The 20,729-nt window shown below is 40.8% G+C and overlaps 1 protein-coding gene and 1 pseudogene across 2 annotated transcripts in view; one reads left to right on the top strand and one right to left on the bottom strand.

Moving 5' to 3' along the window:
- Positions 1-20,729, top strand: part of PPP4R2 (protein phosphatase 4 regulatory subunit 2) — a 101,947-nt gene that overhangs the window by 40,387 nt on the left and 40,831 nt on the right. The gene's annotated exons all lie outside the window — the stretch shown is intronic.
- On the bottom strand, positions 9,587-10,273 carry LOC136382322 (acyl-protein thioesterase 1-like; annotated as a pseudogene).

Here is a 20,729-nt window from a genome sequence, read left to right as displayed (position 1 = left end):
CTGTTTTGATTACAGTGGCCTGATATTATATGTAGCTTAAGATCAGGAAGTGTGATGCCTCATTCTTTGTTTTTCTTCTTCAAGATTGCAGAAGTTATTTGTTTTCTTTTTTAGTTCCGTATAAATTTTTGGAATACTTGTTTTAGATCCATGAAGTATGCCATTGGTATTTTAATAGGAATTGCATTGAATCTGTAGGTTGCTGTGGGTAGTATAGACATTTTAATGATGATGATTCTTCCTATCCATGAACACGGTATATGCTTCCACTTGTTTGTATTTTCTTTGATTTTTTTTTAAGTGTGTTATACTTTTTTAGTACAAATCTTTTACCTCCTTGGCTAAATTAATTTTTAGATATTTTATTTTGTTATTACTTTTGCAGTAGTAAATGGGGTTGTTTGCTTAATATTTTTTTCTGACATTTTATTTTTCTTTTCTGACAGAGACAGAGTCAGAGAGAGGGACAGAGGGACAAACACAGGAAGGGAGAGAGATGAGAAGTCTCAATTCTTTGTTGCGACACCTTAGTTGTACATTGATTGCTTTCTCATATGTGCCTTGACTGGGACTACAGCAGACCAAATGAACCCTTGCTCGAGCCAGCGACCTTGGGTCCAAGCTGGTGAATTTTGCTCAAATCAGATGAGCCTGCGCTCTAGCTGGCGACCTCGGTGTCTCGAACCTGGGTCCTCCACGTCCCAGCCCAATGCTCTATCCCCTGTGCCACTGCCTGGTCAGGCACTGACAGTTTTTTATTGATGTATAAAAATACTCCTGATATCTTGAATATTAATTTTACATACTACCACCTTGCCAAATTGATTTATCAGTTCTAGTAGTTTTTGGCTGAGACTTTAGGGTTTTCTATGTACAGTATGAAATCAGCAAATTATGACACAGTTTTACTTCATTTCCAAATTGGATGCCTTTTATTTCTTTTTTTGACTGATTGCTGTGACCTGGCCTTTCAGTACTATATTGAATAAAAGTGGTGAAAGGGGGGTAGGCACCGCTGTCTTGTTCCTGATCCTAAAGGAATTGCTTTTAATTTTTGCCCATTGAATATATCATATTTCCCCATGTATAAGACACATCTTTTTCTGAAAAAATTGGGGTCTAAAAACTGGGTGTGTCTTATACAATGGTTGTAGTTTTTTATTTGCATTTCCCACTATTTCGCACTTGTTTTTGCGCTCATTGTTGAATACAGTGTTGCGTCATTAGACACAGATGAGGACAAGCTAATGGATGGGGGTTTTGACAGTGATGAGGAGTTGTATGAATTTTATGATGAATAAAACTTGAGTTCAATAACTTTATGTAATACATTTTATTTTTAAATTTCGGACCCCCAAATTAAGGTTTTATCTTATTCATGGGATCATCTTATACATGGGGAAATACAGTAATGTTGGCTGTCAGTTGTCATATATGGCCTTTATTATGTTGAGGTATGTTGCTTGCATTCCCACTTTACTCAGAGTTTTGATCATAAATGGGTGCTGATTTTAATCAAATCTTTTTTCTGCATCTATTGATATGATCATGTGATTTTTATCCTTCATTTTGTTTATATGATGAGTCACGTTTATTGATTTCTGAATATTGTACCGGCCCTGCCTCCCTGGAATAAATTCCACTTGATCATGATTGATGATCTTTTTAATTAATATATTGCTGAATCTGGGTTGCTGATACTTCATTCAGAATTTTAGCCTGTTATGTTCATCAGGGATATCGATTTACAGTTTTCTTTCTTTGTAGTGTCTTTATCTGGTTTTGGAATTAGGATAATGCATACCTTTTAAAATGAGCTTGAAAGTCTTCCCTCCTCTTTAAAATTTTGGAATAGTTTGAGAAGGATTGATTTTCTTTAAATGTTTAGTAAAATTCACCTGTGAAGCCATCTGGTCCAGGACTTTTGTTTGTTGGGAGTTTTTTGATAACTTTCAATTTCATTTGTTGTAATCGTTCTGCTCCTGTTTTATGATTTTTTTTTTTTCCATTTCAGTTTTGGAAGATTTTTTTCCAGGAATTTATCTATTTCACCCAGGTTGTCCAAATGTTTGTCACAGAGTTCTTCGTATTATTTTTTTTTAATCCTTGTGTTTTTGTGAATAATTTTTAAGTCAACTCTTTCATTTCTAATTTTACTTGGGTACTCTATTTTTGTCTTTTTTAGAAATGCTTATTTTGTTGATTTTAGATAGAAAGGGAGGGAGATGGAGAGATAGGAACATCAATCTGTTCTTTTTTTATTTTTAATTTTTTTTAATTTTTGTATTTTTTGTATTTTTTTTTCTGAAGCTGGAAATGGGGAGAGACAGTCAGACAGACTCCCGCATGCGCCTGACCGGGATCCACCCGGCACGCCCACCAAGGGCGATGCTCTGCCCCTCCGGGGCGTCGCTCTGCCGCAACCAGAGCCACTAGTGCCTGGGGCAGAGGCCAAGGAGCCATCCCCAGCACCCGGGCCATCTTTGCTCCAATGGAGCCTTGGCTGCAAGAGGGGAAGAGAGAGACAGAAAGGAAGGAGGGGGGGTGGAGAAGCAAATGGGCGCTTCTCCCATGTGCCCTGGCTGGGAATCGAACCCGGGTCCCCCGCATGCCAGGCCGACGCTCCACTGCTGAGCCAACCGGCCAGGGCCTCAAATCTTCTTTAATTTATTGAGACTTGTTTTGTGGTCTATCCCAGAAAATGTAACGTGCACTTGAAAAGAATATACATTCTGCTGCTTTGGGATGAAATGTTCTGAATATATCAATTAAATCAAGGCAATCTACTGTGTCATTTAAGGCCACTGTTTCTTTGTTAATTTTCTGTGTGGAGGGTCTATCCATGATATCAGTGGGATATCAAAATCCCACTACTATTACTGAATTGCTGTCATTTTCCCTCTATATCTGTCAAGATTTGCTTTGTATATTTAGGTGCTCCCACCTTAGATGCATAAATATTTACAATGGTTATATTCTTTTGTTGGATTGCTCCCTTTATCATTATGTAGTGACCTTATTTGTCTCTTATGGAAACTTTTGTTTTAAAGGCTATTTTTGTTTTAAAGGCTATTTTGTCAGATATAAATATTGCTACCCCAGCTTTTTTTAAAATTTGCATTTGCATGCAATATATTTTTTTCCATTCCTTCATTTTCAGTCTGTGTGTGTCTTTTGTTCTGAGGTGGGTCTCTTGTCGACAGCATATATATAGGTCACGTTTTCTTACCATTCAACTACCTTGTCTTTGAATGGAGTATTTGATCCATTTACATTTGAGGTTACTATCGATATGTACTTATTTGTTGCCATCTTATTCTTTAAACCTATTATCTTCTTTTTTTTTTTTCTTTCTTACTGCTAGCCCCATTAAAATTTCTTACAATGCTCTTTTGGTTGTAATGAACTCCTGGAGCCTTTTTTTTTTTTGTCTGGGAAGTACTTTATTTGTCCTTTAATTTTAAATGATAGGTTTTCTGGATAGAATCATCTTGGTTGTAGGTTTTGGTTTTGCATCACATTGAATATTTCTTGCCAGTCTCTTCTGGCCTCAAGTGTTTCTGTTGAGAAGTCAGATGGCAGCCTTATAAGGGCTCCTTTGTAGGTAATTTATTGCTTTTCTCTTGCAGCTTTTAGTGTTGTTTTTTTTTTTCCTGTATTTTTCTGAAGCCGGAAACGGGGAGAGACAGTCAGACAGACTCCCGCATGTGCCGACCGGGATCCACCTGGCACGCCCACCAGGGGGCGACGCTCTGCCCACCAGGGGGCGATGCTCTGCCCCTCCAGGGCGTCGCTTTGTTGCGACCAGAGCCACTCTAGCGCCTGGGGCAGAGGCCAAGGAGCCATCCCCAGCGCCCGGGCCATCTTTGCTCCAGTGGAGCCTCGGCTGCGGGAGGGGAAGAGAGAGACAGAGGAAGGAGAGGGGGAGGGGTGGAGAAGCAGATTGGCTCTTCTCCTGTGTGCCCTGGCCGGCCAATCGAACCCGGGACAGACAGACAGGAATGGAGAAGCATCAATCATCAGTTTTTCTTTGCGACACCTGAATTGTTCATTCATTGCTTTCTCATATGTGCCTTGACCTTGGGCCTTCATCAGACCAAGTAACCTCTTGCTCGAGCCAGTGACCTTGGGTCCGAGCTGGTGAGCTTTTTGCTTAAACCAGGTGAACCCACGCTCAAGCTGGCGACCTTGGGGTCTTGAACCTGGGTCCTCTGCATCCCAGTCCGACACTCTATCCATTGCACCACCACCTGGTCAGGTGACATATAATTATTTTCAAGTGTCCAGTTCAGTGGCATTAAAGTACATTCACAGTGTTGTTTAACCATCACCAATGTCCATTTTCAGAATTTTTACAGTATGCCAAACATTTTATACCCATAATTTTTCATTCTCCCCTCCCTCCAGCTCCTGGCAATCACTTTTCTACTGTTTGTTTTTATGAGTTTGACTTTTATTTTTTAAGATTTCACATATAAATAGTACTGTGCATCTTTGTCTCTAGCTCATTTCTTTTTTTATTTTTTTAAATACATATATATTAAGTGAGAGGCAGGGAGGCAGAGAGACATACTCCCACATGTGCCCAGACCAGGATCCACCCAGCAAGCTCACTAGGGCTTGATGCTCTGCCCACCGGGAGCTGCTAGTTTGTTGCTCAGCAACTGACCCATTCCAGCCATGGCTGCAGGAGGAGAAAGAGAGAGAAAGAGAGATAGAAAGAAGGAGGACAAGTAATGGTGGAGAAGCAGATGGTCACTTCTCCTGTGTGCCCTGATCGGGAAATGAACCCTGGACTTCCACATACTGGGCTGATGCTCTATCACTGTCTAGCTCATTTCACTTAGCATAATGCATGCCCTTCCCGGTTCATTCATATTGTTACAATTGACAGGATTTCCTTATTTTTAAAGGCTAATACCCATTATACATCAACTGAGTCCTCAATGTTGTTTATAGGTTCTGCCACTTTAAGTGAAAGACCTATAATGAATGATTTTTACCATGGACTAATTGATATAAAAGAACAATTAAGTTCCTTTGGCATCTCACCAGTATAAAACAAAAGTGTTGACTAAAACTGTTTTTTGAGGACCTGTTGTATACACTACATTTTCTTGATCATCCATTGCCAGACACTTAGGTTGTTCCTTGGCTATTGTGAACAATGCTGTAATGAACATGGGAGTTCAGATAGCTCTTCAAGATAATGGTTTTGTTTCCTTTAGGTATATACCCAAAAGTGGGATTGCTGGGTTACATGGGAGTTCTATTATTACTTTCTTGAGAAACTTCTGTAGTTTTCCCTGATGGTTTTACCAGTTTATATTCCTACCAACAAAATACAAAAGGGTTCCCATTCTCTACGTCTTCTCAAACACTTACTGCTTTTCTTTTCATAATAGCCTTCCTAACACCTAATGAGTTATCTCATTGTAGTTTTGTTTGCATTTCCCTGATGATTAGTAATGTCAAACACCTTTTTATACCTCTGTGTGGCCATTTATAAGTCTTTAGAAAAATGTCTATTCAGATTATCCATCTACTTTTTAGTTAGATTGTTTTTTTTTTGTTTTTGCTAATGAGGTGTATGATTTTGGATATTAACCTCTCACTGCATATGTGGTTTGCAAATATATGTGGTTTGAAAATATTTTCTCATTTCATAGACTGCCTTTTCATTTGTTGATGGTTTCTTTTGCTGAACAGAAGCTTTTTGGTTTGATGTAGTTCTACATGTTTAGTTTTGCTTTAGACGTTAAATACAAAAAGTCATTGCCAAGGCCAATGTCAGTAAGCTTTCTGTTTCCTTCTAGAAATTGTACAGTTTCAGGTCTTCTGTTCAAGTCTTTAATCAATTTTGAGTTGATTTTGTGTGTGGTGTAAGGTGGTGATACAATTTCATTCTTTAGCATACAGCTGTTTAGTTTTTCCAACACCATTTATTGAAGACACAGTCCTTTCCCATTGTATATTCTTGGATCCTTGTTAAAAATTAATTGACCCCCATATGCTTGGTTTTATTTCTGGGCTCTCTGTTGTCTTTTTTCTGTGACATATACAGAGAAAGAGAGAGAGAAAGAGAGAGAGAGAAACAGACAGACAGGCAGGCAGGAAGAGAGGGAGATGACAAGCATCAATTCGTTGCGGCTCCTTAATCTGCTTAGTTGTTCATTGACTGCTTTCTCATATGTGCCTTGACCGGGGGACTTCAGCAGAGCAAGTGACCCCTTGCTCAAGTCAGCAACCTTGGGCTTAAGCCAGCAACCCTGGGCTTTAAGCCAACAACCCTGTGCTCAAGCTGGTAAGCACCCCCTCAAGCCGAAAGAGCATGCGCTCCACCTAGCGACTTCAGGGTTTTGAACCTGGGCCCTCTGCGTCCCAGTCCAACACTCTATCCACTACTTCACTGCCTGGTCAGGCTGGGCTCTGTTTTTCTTTTTGTTTTTGTTTTTTTTGTTTGTTTGTTTTTGGTCAATGCCATACTGTTTTGGTTACTGTAGCTTTATTAGGTAGTTTGAAATCTGGAAGCATGGTGCCTTGTTTATCAAGATTTCTTTGGTTTTTTGGGGTCTTTTGTGGTTCCACATACATTTAGGGTTTTCTTTTTTTCTATTTCTGTGAAAAATGACATTGGAATTTTGATAGGGATTGCTTTGACTCTGTTGATTACTTTGCTTATATGGACATTTTAACATTGTTCTAATCCAGGAACATGGATATCTTCATATTTATTTGTGAAGATATTGTCTTAATAGTTTTTTTCAGTATTGCTATCTTTCACTTCCCTGGTTAAATCTATTCTTAAGCATTTCATTCTTTTTGATGCTGTTGTAAATGAGATTTTTTTTTTTTTGACAGAGACAGAGAGTCAGAGGGCAGATAGGGACAGACAGGAAGGGAGAGAGATGAGAAGCATCAATTCTTTGTTGAGACATCTTAGTTGTTTATTTGATTGCTCTGTCATACATGCCTTGACTGGGGGCTACAGCAGAGCGAGTGACAACCTTGCTCAAGCTAGCGACCTTGGGCTCAAGCCGGCGACCTTTGGGTTCAAGCCAGCGACCTCGGGGTTTCGAACCTGTGTCCTCAGTGTCCCAGTCCTACACTCTATCTACTGCACCACTGTCTGGTCAGGCGCAAATAAGATCTTTTAAGCTTAAAAGAATTATTAATCAGAATTTTTATTCCTTCCAGCATGTTGGATAACATCTTTTAAAATTAAGTCTTTGGTCTGACACATTAATATATAATTAATAATTTAATATAAAAGTTTATTTTTTAATCATGTTCCTAAAGAATAAGCTATAAATCTGTAAATAACAGTTCATTTAATTAACACTTCATTTACACAGAAGAGAAATGGAAAATCTTGTCATTCAGGCCATAATTGTGCTAAGTTTATAAGTGTTTTCATAGACATCTGTAACACACACACACACACACACACACACACACACACAGGTGTACATAACCAGATTTTGGACCTTGATAGTGAAGGTAACTGAATTCCACATCTGTTTATATGTTCATATAATTATATATCCATTTTGTTAATGTGGTGAATCACATTGATCGATTTGCATATGTTGAACCATCCTTGTGACCCTGGTATGAACACCACTCAATCAGGCTATATTATCTTTTTACTATATATATTGTATTCTATTTGCTAGTATTTTATTCAGGATTTTTGCATCTGTGTTCATCAGAGATAATTGGTCTGTACTGTGTGTGTGTGTGTGTGTGGTCCCTGCCAGATTTTGGAATGAGGATTATGTTCGCCTCATGAAATGTGTTAGGAAGTGTTGCTTTTTCCTTTAGTTTGGAGGAGTTTGAGAAGAATAGGGATCAAATCTTATTTGAATATTTGGTAGAATTTACTAGTGAAGCCATCTGTTTCTGAGTTTTTACTTTTTTGGGAGGTTTTTGATGGATGTTTCAATTTTCTCACTTGATCAGCCTATTTAGATTTTTCAGTTCTTAATGATTTAGTCTAGGAAGGTTATATATTTCTATGAATTTCTCTATTTCTTCAAGGTTATTGAATTTGGTGGCATATAATCTTCTATAATGTCCTTATAGGATCCTTTGTATTTCTGTGATGTGTCTGGTAACTTCTTTCATTTCTATTATAATTTTGTTTGAGTCTTTTTTACTTAGTCTAGCCAGAGATTTGTCAGTTTTATTAATCTTTTGAAATAACCAGCTCTTTGTTGTGTTCCAGAACATACTATAATATGACCTAATAATTTTTTTAGTTAATTACAGAAAAATATAACCATGGAATTATTTCCTGCCTGGACGAAGAGTGTAATAACTATATAGGTGTAACTTCGGACTAAGGTGCAATTAAAGAAATAAGTAATATAGGAAGTTTCTTTATATATATAAATATAAATACATTTTAAATATCACCATGTTTGTGATTCAGAATGGCAAATTACAGCATGTTTTGACAGCAGATGTTTATGGCAAGGAGGAGATATTTGGTAGGATGAAAAGAAAAAATACATTTCTAGAGAGGAAAATCGAATATTAAGAAATTATAACAGACCCTGGTTGGTTGGCTCAGTGGTAGAGCATCGGCCTGGCGTATGGAAGTCCCAGGTTCAATTCCTGGTTAGGGCATACAGGAGTAGTGCTCATCTGCTTTTCCACCCCTCCACCTTCTCTCTCTCTCTCTCTCTCTCTCTCTCTCTCTCTCTCTCTCTCTCTTCCCCCATCTCGTAGCCATGGCTCTGTTGGCTCTACAGAGTTGGCCTCAGGTGCTGGTGATGGCTCCATGGCTTCCGCCTCAGGTACTAATAAATGGTTCTGGTCGGAACTGAGAAATGACCCCAGATGGCTGGAGCACCACCCCCTGGCGGGCTTGCGGGGGTGGATCCAGGGTGGGGCATATGCGGAGTCTGTCTCTGTCTCACCTCTTCTCCCTAAACAGAAAAAAGAGAGAAAGAAATTAAAACAGGGAAAGAAAAGCCTGATCCCCCAAATAAGAGGGTTATTAATTGAAGAGAGCAATATTACTCTTTACTCACACTACGGAGCAGTATCCTTATTATTAGAAATAATGTAATAATACCTCATTCTTTTTATGTATTATAATCATTAAGTATATCTGAATACATATATGAAAAATACAGGTACTGTACAGTGACTGAGCACTTTCTGATTAAGTCCATAGACTTAGTCACAGCATTCATAAATAGTTTATATCTTAACTGCTCATTTATACCTGAACAAGTTTTCATTAAGCATACTAATAATCTTCAAATGATATAATAGAAAATCTGGTGGCATTACTTTATTATTTTGTACAATTACATTTGGGAAAAAGAAGCTAGCTAGCTACTTTACCTTTTTCATGCTAGTATATTCTGGATCATATTATACAAATACATGTATTGAAACTTAAAAGATCATAAATTTCTCACAAGGAGATATTATTTCAGTCTGTGTCAATGGTATGTATTTGCAAAACATTTAAACATCACAAACATAAGTTTCAAAATTGGGCATAGGAAAAGATTTATACTCTACTGCAATGATGCTGATGTGCACTTCTGCACAAGACCGTTTAGTGATGTCAGTTAACAGGAGGTAGGAATTTATCAAAGAATTGCTTGATATAGGCATCATTTGCTGTTGACAGGAACTATGCATCATTCCCTCATAAGTTTTGAAGGTTACATTGGCTGGATTTACCAATGTTTTTAGCTTTTGGACAGTAAGAGAACCAAACATTAGGGAACTAAAGGGTTACTACGATGTCCTTGGCATTGAAGAACAGAAATATCTGTGTTAATGCCACTGTTAGAATGCTGTGGAACTGAATCCTGCAGTGGAAGCCAGCAATTGAGTGCAGTAACAGTAGCCAGTTTCTGCTGTGTGTAAGAGCAGTGTTTATAGATAATGCTCGTCCCTGAGAAAATCCTCCCAAAATAATTATTTTTGGAGGAATGCCATTCTTCACTTCTTGCCCTACCAAAGCTTTACATTTTCTGCTGCCTGTTCAATTCCAGGTTCATCCTCCTGTGAATCTGGTGAAAGCCCAATAATATCAAACCAAGAAGGCATATCATGTTCATATTTTAATGTTAAGGCATAACTGGTGCATGCAGGAAGATACATTTGTTGTGTGAACTTCTTATACCTACAGAGGCCCATCCATGCCCTCTATCATCCAATCCATGAATGAAAAATCACTGCAGTGGTGGCCTTCCAGGAAATTAGTCACAATGGCAGGAAGGGCAGACGTGTTATTGCTGCACATACACTGACTTGACAGTGTGCCTAATAACTCTTTCATTTCTTTTTTAACCCAGTTGTTTTTTAGTAGTAGCATATTTAATCTCTATGATATTTTTTTATTTTCTTTTTACTGATTTTTTTGTTTTTATTTTTTTTAATTTATTTTTTTGTGAGTGAAAGGGAGATAATAGGCAGATTCCTGCATGTGCCCTGACTGGGATTGACCTGGCAACCTCATCTAAGGACGGTGCTCGAGTACCAAGTTATTTTTAGCACCTGAGGCTGATGTGCTCCAACAAAAGTATCCTGAGTGCCCAGGCACACTCGAACCAATCAAGCTTCTGGCTGCGTGAGGGATGCAGTTGATTTCTAATTTGGAAGTATTAGAATGGTCAGATAACATGCTTGGTATGATTTTAGTCGTTTTAAATTTGTTAAGCTTAGTTTTGTGTCCCAGCAAATAGTCTTATCCTTGAGAGTGTTTTATATGCACTAGAGAAGAATGTTGCAGTCAGGTGGTCTGGGATGAAAGGCTCTGTAAATATCAGTTACTCTATCCCTTTGGTCTAATGTGCCCTTTCAGGCTGATATTTTCTTATTTTCTGTGTGGATGATCTATCCTTATTTGTCAATAGGTTATTTAGTTCCCCTACTATGATTGTGTTTTTATCAGTTTCTGTTAGTTGCTTTAAATATTTCAGTGCTCTGATTGAGTGCAAATATATCAATAAAGTATTATTTCTTTTTGATGTATTATTATCCCCTTTATCAATATATCTTTGTCTCTTGTTACCTTTTTTTTAATTCAGTGATAGGAGGGGAGGCATAGAGACATACTCCTGCATGTACTGGGATGGGATCCATCAGGCAGGCCCACTAGGGGGTGATGCTCTGCCCATCTGGGGCATAGCTCTTCTTAGCACCTCAGGTGGAGGCCATGGAGCCATCCTCAGCATCCAGGGCCAACTCGCTCCAGTCGAGCCATGGCTGCAGGAAGGGGGGAGAGAATGGGGAGGGCTAGAGAAGCAGATGATTGCTTCTCCTGTGTGCCCTGAACGGGAATCGAACCCAGGATATCCACACACCGAGCTGACACTCTACCACTGACCCAACCAGCCAGGGCACCTTTTTTATCTTGAAATCTCTTTTGTCAGATGTAAGTATGGCTATACCTGTTTTTCTCTGGATGCCATTTGCTTGGATGATTATTTTCCACCCTTTCAGTTTGAGTTCATATTTGTCTTTGTAAGATGTGTCTCCTGAAAGCAGCCTATGGTTGGGATCTTTTTTAAAGTTATGTGTCTCAGTTTTGGATTTTTTTTTTTTGTATGTGTATCATTACTATTAGGTTTATGCGAAAGGAAGTTTCATATATACAGTAGTCTTTTTTCCTCCCCTCCCTCCCTCCCTCCCTCCCTCTCAATTTCTCTCTCCTCTCTCTTTCTTCCTTTCTCTTTCTCTCTCATCTCTTTCTTTTCTCTTTATTTATTGATTTTAGAGAGTGGGGGAGTGAGAAGTATCAACTCATAGTGCTTCACTTTAGTGTTCATTGCTTGCTTGTCATACGCGCTTGACAAGGCAATGCCAAGGGTTTGAACCCACGACCTCAGTGTTCTAGTTTGATGCCCTATCCACTGCGCCACTGCAGGGCCAGCCAGTAGTCCTCTTTCTTATTAATGCATCTTATTTCCATCTCCCTTGGCAAATTCAGACCTTTATCCCCATCCCTTTAATGTTTTTGTTGTCATAAATTATCCTTATTTATGCTGTTTATTTCCAAATCACAGCAGCTGTTGTCTTCTCCTTTTTTTATGTTTTTACCTTTAAGTGATATTTAAGTGTATAGTACCCTATTCTGTAAAAGGATTGTAATAGCCTGATTCTGTTTGTCATCTTTATATGTTTATATCCTTTTTTAAAAAAATTTCAAGTAGAATAACCCCCTTGATTATTTACTGTAATGGAGGCCTTCTGGTGGTAAATTACCTCAGCTTCTTTTATGTCTGGGAAAGTCTTATTTCTCCTTCATATCCAAAGGATATCTCTTTTCTGGGTATATTATTTGGGGTGTTGTAAAGTACCCAATCCACAATTCCACATGTTTTTATAGAGACACCAAGTCCAGATGAGTTTTGAAGAGTTTTATTAAAGGAGGAAATTTATTAAATATGCCGGCCACATATAGCTTACATGCAGCAGCAGTCCCAAATTGTGTGTCTGTATAATAGTCTAGGGCAGGGGTCCCCAAACTGCGGCCCCCTGAGGCCATTTATCCGGCCCTGCCGCACTTCCGGAAGGGGCACCTCTTTCATTGGTGGTCAGTGAGAGCACAGTATGTGGCGGCGCCACAAAGCGTGGTGTCACTCACGTACAGTACTACTTCCAGTGACGCGGAACTCACATGTCACGGCTCCGGAAGCACGTCATATCACTTGTTACAGCTAGCAGTGACAAATATGGAACTGAACATTGACCATCTCAGCCAAAAGCAGGTCCATAGTTCCCATTGAAATACTGGTCAGTTTGTTGGTTTAAATTTACTTGTTCTTTATTTTAAATATTGTATTTGTTCCCTTTTTTTTTTTTTTTTTTACTTTAAAATAAGATATGTGCAGTGTGCATAGGGATTTGTTCATAGTTTTTTTTATAGTCCGGCCCTCCAACGGTCTGAGGGACAGTGAACTGGCCCCCTGTGTAAAAAGTTTGGGGTCCCCTGGTCTAGGGGCTGGTTATATACCCTTAATTATACGTGGGTGGGGAAAAGCCTGACATCATGGCATAAATTTATAACCTTTGTTTTCACCTACACAGGTTTGGGAAAAGGATGAAGAGGGGGATGGGACACAATTCATTAGCAAGTTTATAACATTTGTCTATAAGATTCATAAAAAGATGTTTCTACATACTAAAACTTACAAAGTAACACAATGGTAAAAATGTCACTTTGCATATTAAAAGACATTCCTATATTTTCTAGTGTTCATTTGCTATTCCTTTGTCCAGAGATACATGCTTTCAGGAGGGGAAAGGTAGTTTCCATGGGGACAAATGCCTGTAAATGGCCCATTAATATAAGAAAAGGTTTAATTTAATCTTTCTCTTTCTGCACCTGGCTAGCTATTCACCTATAGGTGTGGAGGGAGGTCAGAGAATCCAAATCTCCTTCCCCTCTGCATTTACAATACAATGCTGTCGACCATCTTGGTTTTATGCTAATCACACAAGTACAAAGATCATTTACAAAATCTCTCTGCATGCCTAGCCCAACTTAATAAAATGTTCTTTAATACAATGTGCCTTAGAGAAGACCATTTTGTATGGATATAATTAGGTATTCTGTTTGCTCTATTTTTTTTTTTTTTTTGAGAGAGAGAGAGGTGAGAAGTACCATCTTTTAGTTGCTTCATTTTAGTTGTTTATTGATTGCTTCTCATACATTCCTTGACCAGGGGGAGGCATAGCTCAAGCCAGTGAACCTTGAGATCCTCACTCAAGCTGGCAACCTCAGGGTTTTGAACCAGGGACCTTAGAGTCCTGAGACGATGTTCAATTCACTGTGCGACCATTGGTCAGGCTTATTCTTTTATTACTCTTTCTGATAGAGTCAGATAGTGTTCTGTTTTTTCACTCTCAAGTCTCTTTTTCTTTTTTTTTTCTTTTTTTTTTTCTTTTTCATTTTTCTGAAGCTGGAAACAGGGAGAGACAGTCAGACAGACTCCCGCATGCGCCCGACCGGGATCCACCCGGCACGCCCACCAGGGGCGACGCTCTGCCCACCAGGGGGCGATGCTCTGCCCATCCTGGGCGTCGCCATGTTGCGACCAGAGCCACTCTAGCGCCTGAGGCAGAGGCCACAGAGCCATCCCCAGCGCCCGGGCCATCTTTGCTCCAATGGAGCCTTGGCTGCGGGAGGGGAAGAGAGAGACAGAGAGGAAAGCGCGGCGGAGGGGTGGAGAAGCAAATGGCCGCTTCTCCTGTGTGCCCTGGCCGGGAATCGAACCCGGGTCCTCCGCACGCTAGGCCGACGCTCTACCGCTGAGCCAACCGGCCAGGGCTCAAGTCTCTTTTTCTATCTGCCTTGTTGGGCAGATAAAATATATTATGCTCACTTTGTTAAAGACGGCGCTGCCCATGAGGAGGCCGTCGCCCAGGTGATATTAATGTGTGTCTCTATGGGCAGGCAGAATCCTTGTAGCCTGGGGCTTGGTTTTGGGATTAAGCCTTTCCCACCCTTTTTGATGTGGGGCAGTACAATCCAATCATGCCTCAGAGAAGTGACTTTGTATTAGAGACTTCCCTATTTTGTATATTGGATTAGGAGTTTGGATTTCTACACTATAAAATGGGGGCAGAATGGGAGCTTGCCCGCTCTTGGTTCCTGGGATGATTAGCATGAGAGAGCAGAGAGAGCAGAGCAGAGAGCAGAAAGAGGCCATGTGGCCAGGAGAAGCAGCCAAGATGGCAGAGTGCTGAGTGAGATGCCAGTTTGTGCAGAGTTTGTATCTGGGATAAGGAAGGAGATGGGGAACTGAGGAGAATAAGGCTGGTGAGCTAGAAACCTTTGATTCTAGGAAACTCTGATAAATCTGTAGCTTTATGTTGGGCAGATAAAATGTATTATGCTCACTTTGTTAAAGAGGCCATCGCCCAGGTGATATTAATGTGTGTTGGAGATCGTTGTAACCTGGGGCTTGGTTTTGGGATTAAGCCTTTCCCACCCTTTTTGCTGTAGGGCGGTACAATCCAATCATGCCTCAGAGAAGTGACTTTGTATTAGAGACTACCCTATTTTGTATATTGGATTAAAGGTTGTGAAGCTACACTATAAAATGGGGGCAGAACGGGACTTGACGCTTGGTTCCTGAGATTAGCAAGAGAGAGCAGAGGAGAGCAGAAGGAGGCCACGTGGAGTAGGCCAGGGGAAGCAGCCAAGATGGCGGAGTACTGAGTGAGATGCCAGTCTGTGTAGAGTTTGTATCTGGGATAAGGAAGGAGATGGGGAACTGAGGAGAATAAGGTTGGTGAGCTAGAAACCTTTGATTCTAGGAAACTCGGATAAGTCAGTGGCTTTGTGAGCACTGAATGTGACTGGGTTTTGGAGCCCAGTGTGTATTTTTACTTGCCCGCCGGGTGCAAGGTAGGATTAAAGGCTATGGCCCACCAGTTTTTGGTTCCGCTGTTTCTTTACCGACTGTCCGAATCCAATGCGAACCTGCACGGGCTGGGCGGCTGTGATGGCAGCCCTGATAGCCCTGGCCGTGCCTCCTGGCTTTACACTTTATGAGCACTGAATGTGAGTGGGTTTTGGAGCTCAGTGTGTATGTTTTACTTGCCCGCCGGGTGCAAGCTAGGATTAAAGACTATGGCCCACCAGTTCTTGGCTCCGTTGTTTCTTTACCGACTGTCCGAATCCAATGCGAACCTGCATGGGCCGGGCTGCTGTGATAGTGGCCCTGGCCTTGGCCTCTGGCTTTACATGCCTCATTTCTAGATTGCTGTCTTTCATATCACTAATTTATTTCTCCATCTGGATGGCTCTACTTCCTAAGCTAGGTAGGTCATTCTTTATCTCTTTTATTGAGTTCGGCATTTCCAGAAATTGTATTTGGTTCTTTTTAAAAGTTTCTATCTCTTTGATAAAGTACTCATTTTGTTTGTTGATTTTATTTGAGTTTATTAAACTGCCTATCTTTGTTTTCTTGTATCTCTTTTCTTTTTTTTTTCAGAACTGCTATCTTGTATTCTCTGTCATTTGATTATACATATTTTCATATCTTTAAGTAATTTCTAGAGAAATTTTTTTCTTTAAGAACTGCCTTGTTATCTTGGTTGTTCATGGTATTTGATGGATTATTTCTCCATGGGAATGAAATCTGCTTGTTTTTTGTTTTGTTTTTTAAGGCCCTGGCCAGTGGCTCAGTGGATAGAGTGTGGCCAGACTTCCAGGTTCGATTCCTGGTCAGGGAACACAGGATAAGGAGCATCTGCTTTTCTCCCCATCCCTCGCTGTCTTCTCTCCTTCTCCCACAGCCAGTGGCTGAGTTGGCTCAAGTGTTGGTGCCTGTCACTGAGGATGGCCAGGTTGGTCTGAGGGCATCAGCCCAGGCAGGGTTGCGGGGTTTATCCTAGTGGGGGCACATGTGGGAGTCTACCTCCCCTTCTCTCATTAAAAAAAAAAAAAAGAAAGTGACACTAAAGTACAAGTTTTTGGTTTCTTTTGCACTTCTCTGGCTTCTCGAATTTCTGCAGGAGTAGAGTGGAGGAAAATGCCTGTATTTGGTGGGAAGGTGGGCATGTCCTTTGTGACTAGGTTTCTTGGTCTCGGCACCACCCCTGTGGGAACTGTGGTGGGTGTTGAAGTTCCAAGTTCCTGAAATCACAACGCTGTCCCCTTCAACCAGAAGCTGCCACCGCTGCAACAGTGGAGGGTTGAGGGCAGGATGATCTGGGAGAGGCTGGCCTTGTTCTCCCAGTAATGGTGACTGGCAGACCTCGCAGCTTCACCTTTGTATCTCTACCCTGGGATTATCCTCAGTGTGTGCCTGTTGCTCAGAGAAAAAAAATTCTGTGGCTCTAGTCCTCAGGTTAGGAACCTGACACTGCTATATCTTCTTCCAGGGCCTGCTGCTAGACCTGGGAGGGTGAGGTTAGGAGGCCAAACTCTGTGGCTTTGTTTTTCTGTCTGCAGTAGGTGGTTGTCAGACAACCGCAGCGGCACCTCTGTTCTGTCTCTGCCCAGGTCCCTGGGTTCAGCGCAGCACCTACTGACCACACCCACTGGGACACTCACAGCATCTCTGCTCCTCCCTGCTGAAGAGAGTGACAGTGGCAACCTGATTTCTACCCTCTCCTAAGACCTGCAGTGAGATCCCAGCTTTAGCTTCCCTCCTATCAGTTGGGCGTTTCTGAGGCTTTTCTCTGACCTCCTCCCCTTTACACTCCCACTTACCCACCTTGTGTTTCAGTTCATAGATCTCTCAGACATGTTTGTGTGTTGAGTAAGGAATCTTTTGCTGAATTATAGCTGTTCAAATTGTTGGTACTTAAAGGGCAGAGATGAAGGAAACCTCTCGCGCAGCCGTTCCTCTGAGGTCACCCTTTAGATTTTTTTTATTTACTGGTAGCAGTTAAATGATGGCACAACCATATGTGATGCAAATTAAAAATTTTTCATATTGTCCATGTATAAAGTAGAGAAACAAAGGAATATTAAACTAGGGTGCCAAATTTAAACGAAAAGAATAGAATAAAGCTTAGTGCAAAATACATTAAAATGTACATCACTGGACAGTTTATGGACCATTTTTATTTTGTTTCTATGTTTCTGTATACAGTGGTACCTTGAGATACGAATTTAATTTGTTCTGTAAACCGAACTCGTCAGTCAACTCATATATCAAAACAAATTTCTCCCATTTAAAATAACTGAAATAAATTTAATCCGTTCCAGCCTTGTGAAACATCGCTAATCCATCCTAAATTGTGAAAAAGACGTTTTTAAGAAACACACATGTATACTTTACCAATGCATAACAAAATATATGAAATAAAAGAAAAAAGTATTATTTAGTACTGTTTAAGGATGGTACAAATTGTAGATGTATTGTGGCCGTACAGCCTTGCCAGTTCAGTCACTCGTACACCATGCTCATGTTTTTCTGTTATTTCTTGTTTTACTTCTATCGACATCATTCTCTTCTTCTCACCACTGTCCTCTGCATTCACTTTCTTCGGCCCCATGATAGCACACAAAAAAGTTAGTAAAAAATGTAAAAATGATGCAAGAACGAGTACAGCGCACGAGATTTGACTTGATTCTGCGGGTAACGCATGAGAAAGAATGAGATCCTGGTGTTGTGCTGCCAATACTGCATCAGTGCGCCAACTAGCGGCAGCTTCCCGAATCACAACTCGTATCTCAGAATTTTGCTCGGATCTTGAACAAAAATATGGACCAAGTCGCAGCTCATATCTTAAAAAATTCGTATGTTGGTGTAAAGCCAGTGGCCAAGACCACCATCACAGCATCCTGGCCCATGCAGGTTCGCATTGGATTCAGACAGTCGGTAAAGAAACAACGGAGCCAAAAACTGGTGGGCTATCATCTTTAACCCTAGCTTGCACCCGGCAAGAAAGTAAAAACACACACTCGGCTCCAAAACCCACTCACATTCAGTGCTCACAAAGCTACTGACTTATGCGAGTTTCCTAGAATCAAAGGTTTCTAGCTCATCAGACTTAGTCACCTCTGTTCCCCATCTCCTTTCTTCTCCCTGCACAAACTCTGCACAAACTGGCTTCTCACTCAACACTCCGCCATCTTGGCTGCTTCTCCTGGCCTCCTCCACGTGGCCTCTCTCTGCTCTCCTCTCTGCTCTCTCCTCTAATATTAATCTCAGGAACCAAGAGAGCAAGCTCCCGCTCCGTCCCCATTTTATAGTGTAGAAATCAAAACCTTCAATCCAACACACAAAACAGGGAAGTCTCTAATACAAAGTCACCCATCAGAGACATGACGGGATTGCACCACCCCTCATCAAAAAGGGTGGGAAAGGCTCAATCCCAAAACCAAGCCCCAGGCGACAAGGATCCTGCCTACCCATAGCCCACCCCCAACACACATTAATATCACCTGGGCAACGGCCTCCACATGGGCAGCACCATCTTTAACACAGTGAGCATAATACATTTTATCCACCCAACAGTTGGTCTGTTCGTATCTCAAGGTACCACTGTATTATAATTTTTTTACAATGACTGCTCTTGCTGTAACCAGAAAAAGAAAAAAACAGACATCTCTTTTACTATGAAACTCAGATATAATTTTGTCATCTCACTGAATAGGCTGTGTTTTCCCATATACCAAGTATCCATTTATGCATGGGTTTGTTTGGGGGCTCTCTAGTCTGATATATTTTAATATTTGTTCAGAAAGTCAATAAGATATAGCATGTTCTCTAGTTTGGAGCCACAGTTATAGAAATTTTCTGGGCTAGTAATTTATATTTGAAAATTAGTTAAAGTGTGTTTTCATGATATTGTGTAAGCAATTCACAGTGTGTTATTTTTGCCAGGCTTTCTCTCACTGAATTCAATATTCAGATTTAATTTACTTGTTTTTGTTTAATCACATAATTAAGAGTGAATTTTATGACACTGAAGTCTTTGATTCAATAGCTGCCCTTTGAAAGATGTTTAGTAAGCCTCTCACCTTGCATGAATGATCAGTCTCATTGATTGCTTTTTGTTTTTATTCATTAATTCATTCCATTTTCTCTTTGATATTTACAAATAGTGCAGTATTTGCTATCCCTTGGAGGCAGTAGGGCTGTCCTGGGTTATGCTATCTTGTATTAGCTTCCCGAACAGATTTTTTTTTTGTGGAGAACAGTGAGGCTAAGTAGAGAGAGCAATCTTTTTTTTTTTTTTTTTTTTTTTTTCTTCATTTTTCTCAAGCTGGAAACGGGGAGAGACAGTCAGACAGACTCCCGCATGCGCCCGACCGGGATCCACCCGGCACGCCCACCAGGGGCGACGCTCTGCCCACCAGGGGGCGATGCTCTGCCCATCCTGGGCGTCGCCATATTGCGACCAGAGCCACTCTAGCGCCTGAGGCAGAGGCCACAGAGCCATCCCCAGCGCCCGGGCCATCTTTGCTCCAATGGAGCCTTGGCTGCGGGAGGGGAAGAGAGAGACAGAGAGGAAAGCGCGGCGGAGGGGTGGAGAAGCAAATGGGCGCTTCTCCTGTGTGCCCTGGCCGGGAATCGAACCCGGGTCCTCCGCACGCTAGGCCGACGCGAGAGAGCAATCTTAATAGTATTTGGAACTGTGAGAGGTGACAAATTAATATGGTGGGTGCTGGCCATTAAAGTTTTTTAGAACCAGCTGTAAAAAAGAAGGGATGGATTTTGCTCCTGAGCCTCTGAAAAGTACCCTTAGCCTGAGAATTGTGAGGGAAACAGGTTTGTTTTAGTGTAGACTTATGAGTTCCTATGGAGAAGAAAGGTCATTGTGGAGTTTCGTAATAGGATATATTCATTAGTGATACGAGTTGTTTTTCATTCCTAGATAAGAAATTGAATAAAGGGAAAACATAAATGGGAAATAGAAAAGAAAGCAAAGGGTAGTAAGGATACCTAAGAAAAATTAATGGGTAATGAATTTCAGTAAATCTTTACTTCATTCTAGCAAAGTAGATATAAAATCTGCGTGTATTGTTTGGGGCTTTCTTTATGTGGAGGAGTTGATTCTAAAGTTGAAAATGTTTCATGAGCACTAAAATAATTTTATTTTCATATTAAAAATAAGGGGTTTTTGTTTTTTTCTAGTTTCTGCTCACTCAATAAGTACATTCTGGCCCTGGCCGGTTGGCTCAGTGGTAGAGCGTCGGCCTGGCGTGCAGAAGTCCCGGGTTCGATTCCCGGCCAGGGCACATAGGAGAAGCGCCCATCTGCTTCTCCACCCCTCCCCCTCTCCTT

The sequence above is a fragment of the Saccopteryx leptura genome, chromosome 10 (assembly GCF_036850995.1).
Source record: "Saccopteryx leptura isolate mSacLep1 chromosome 10, mSacLep1_pri_phased_curated, whole genome shotgun sequence".
NCBI lineage: Eukaryota > Metazoa > Chordata > Mammalia > Chiroptera > Emballonuridae > Saccopteryx > Saccopteryx leptura.
The sequence above is the reverse complement of the archived record's forward strand: the minus strand, read 5'-3'. Positions and strand labels throughout refer to the sequence as shown.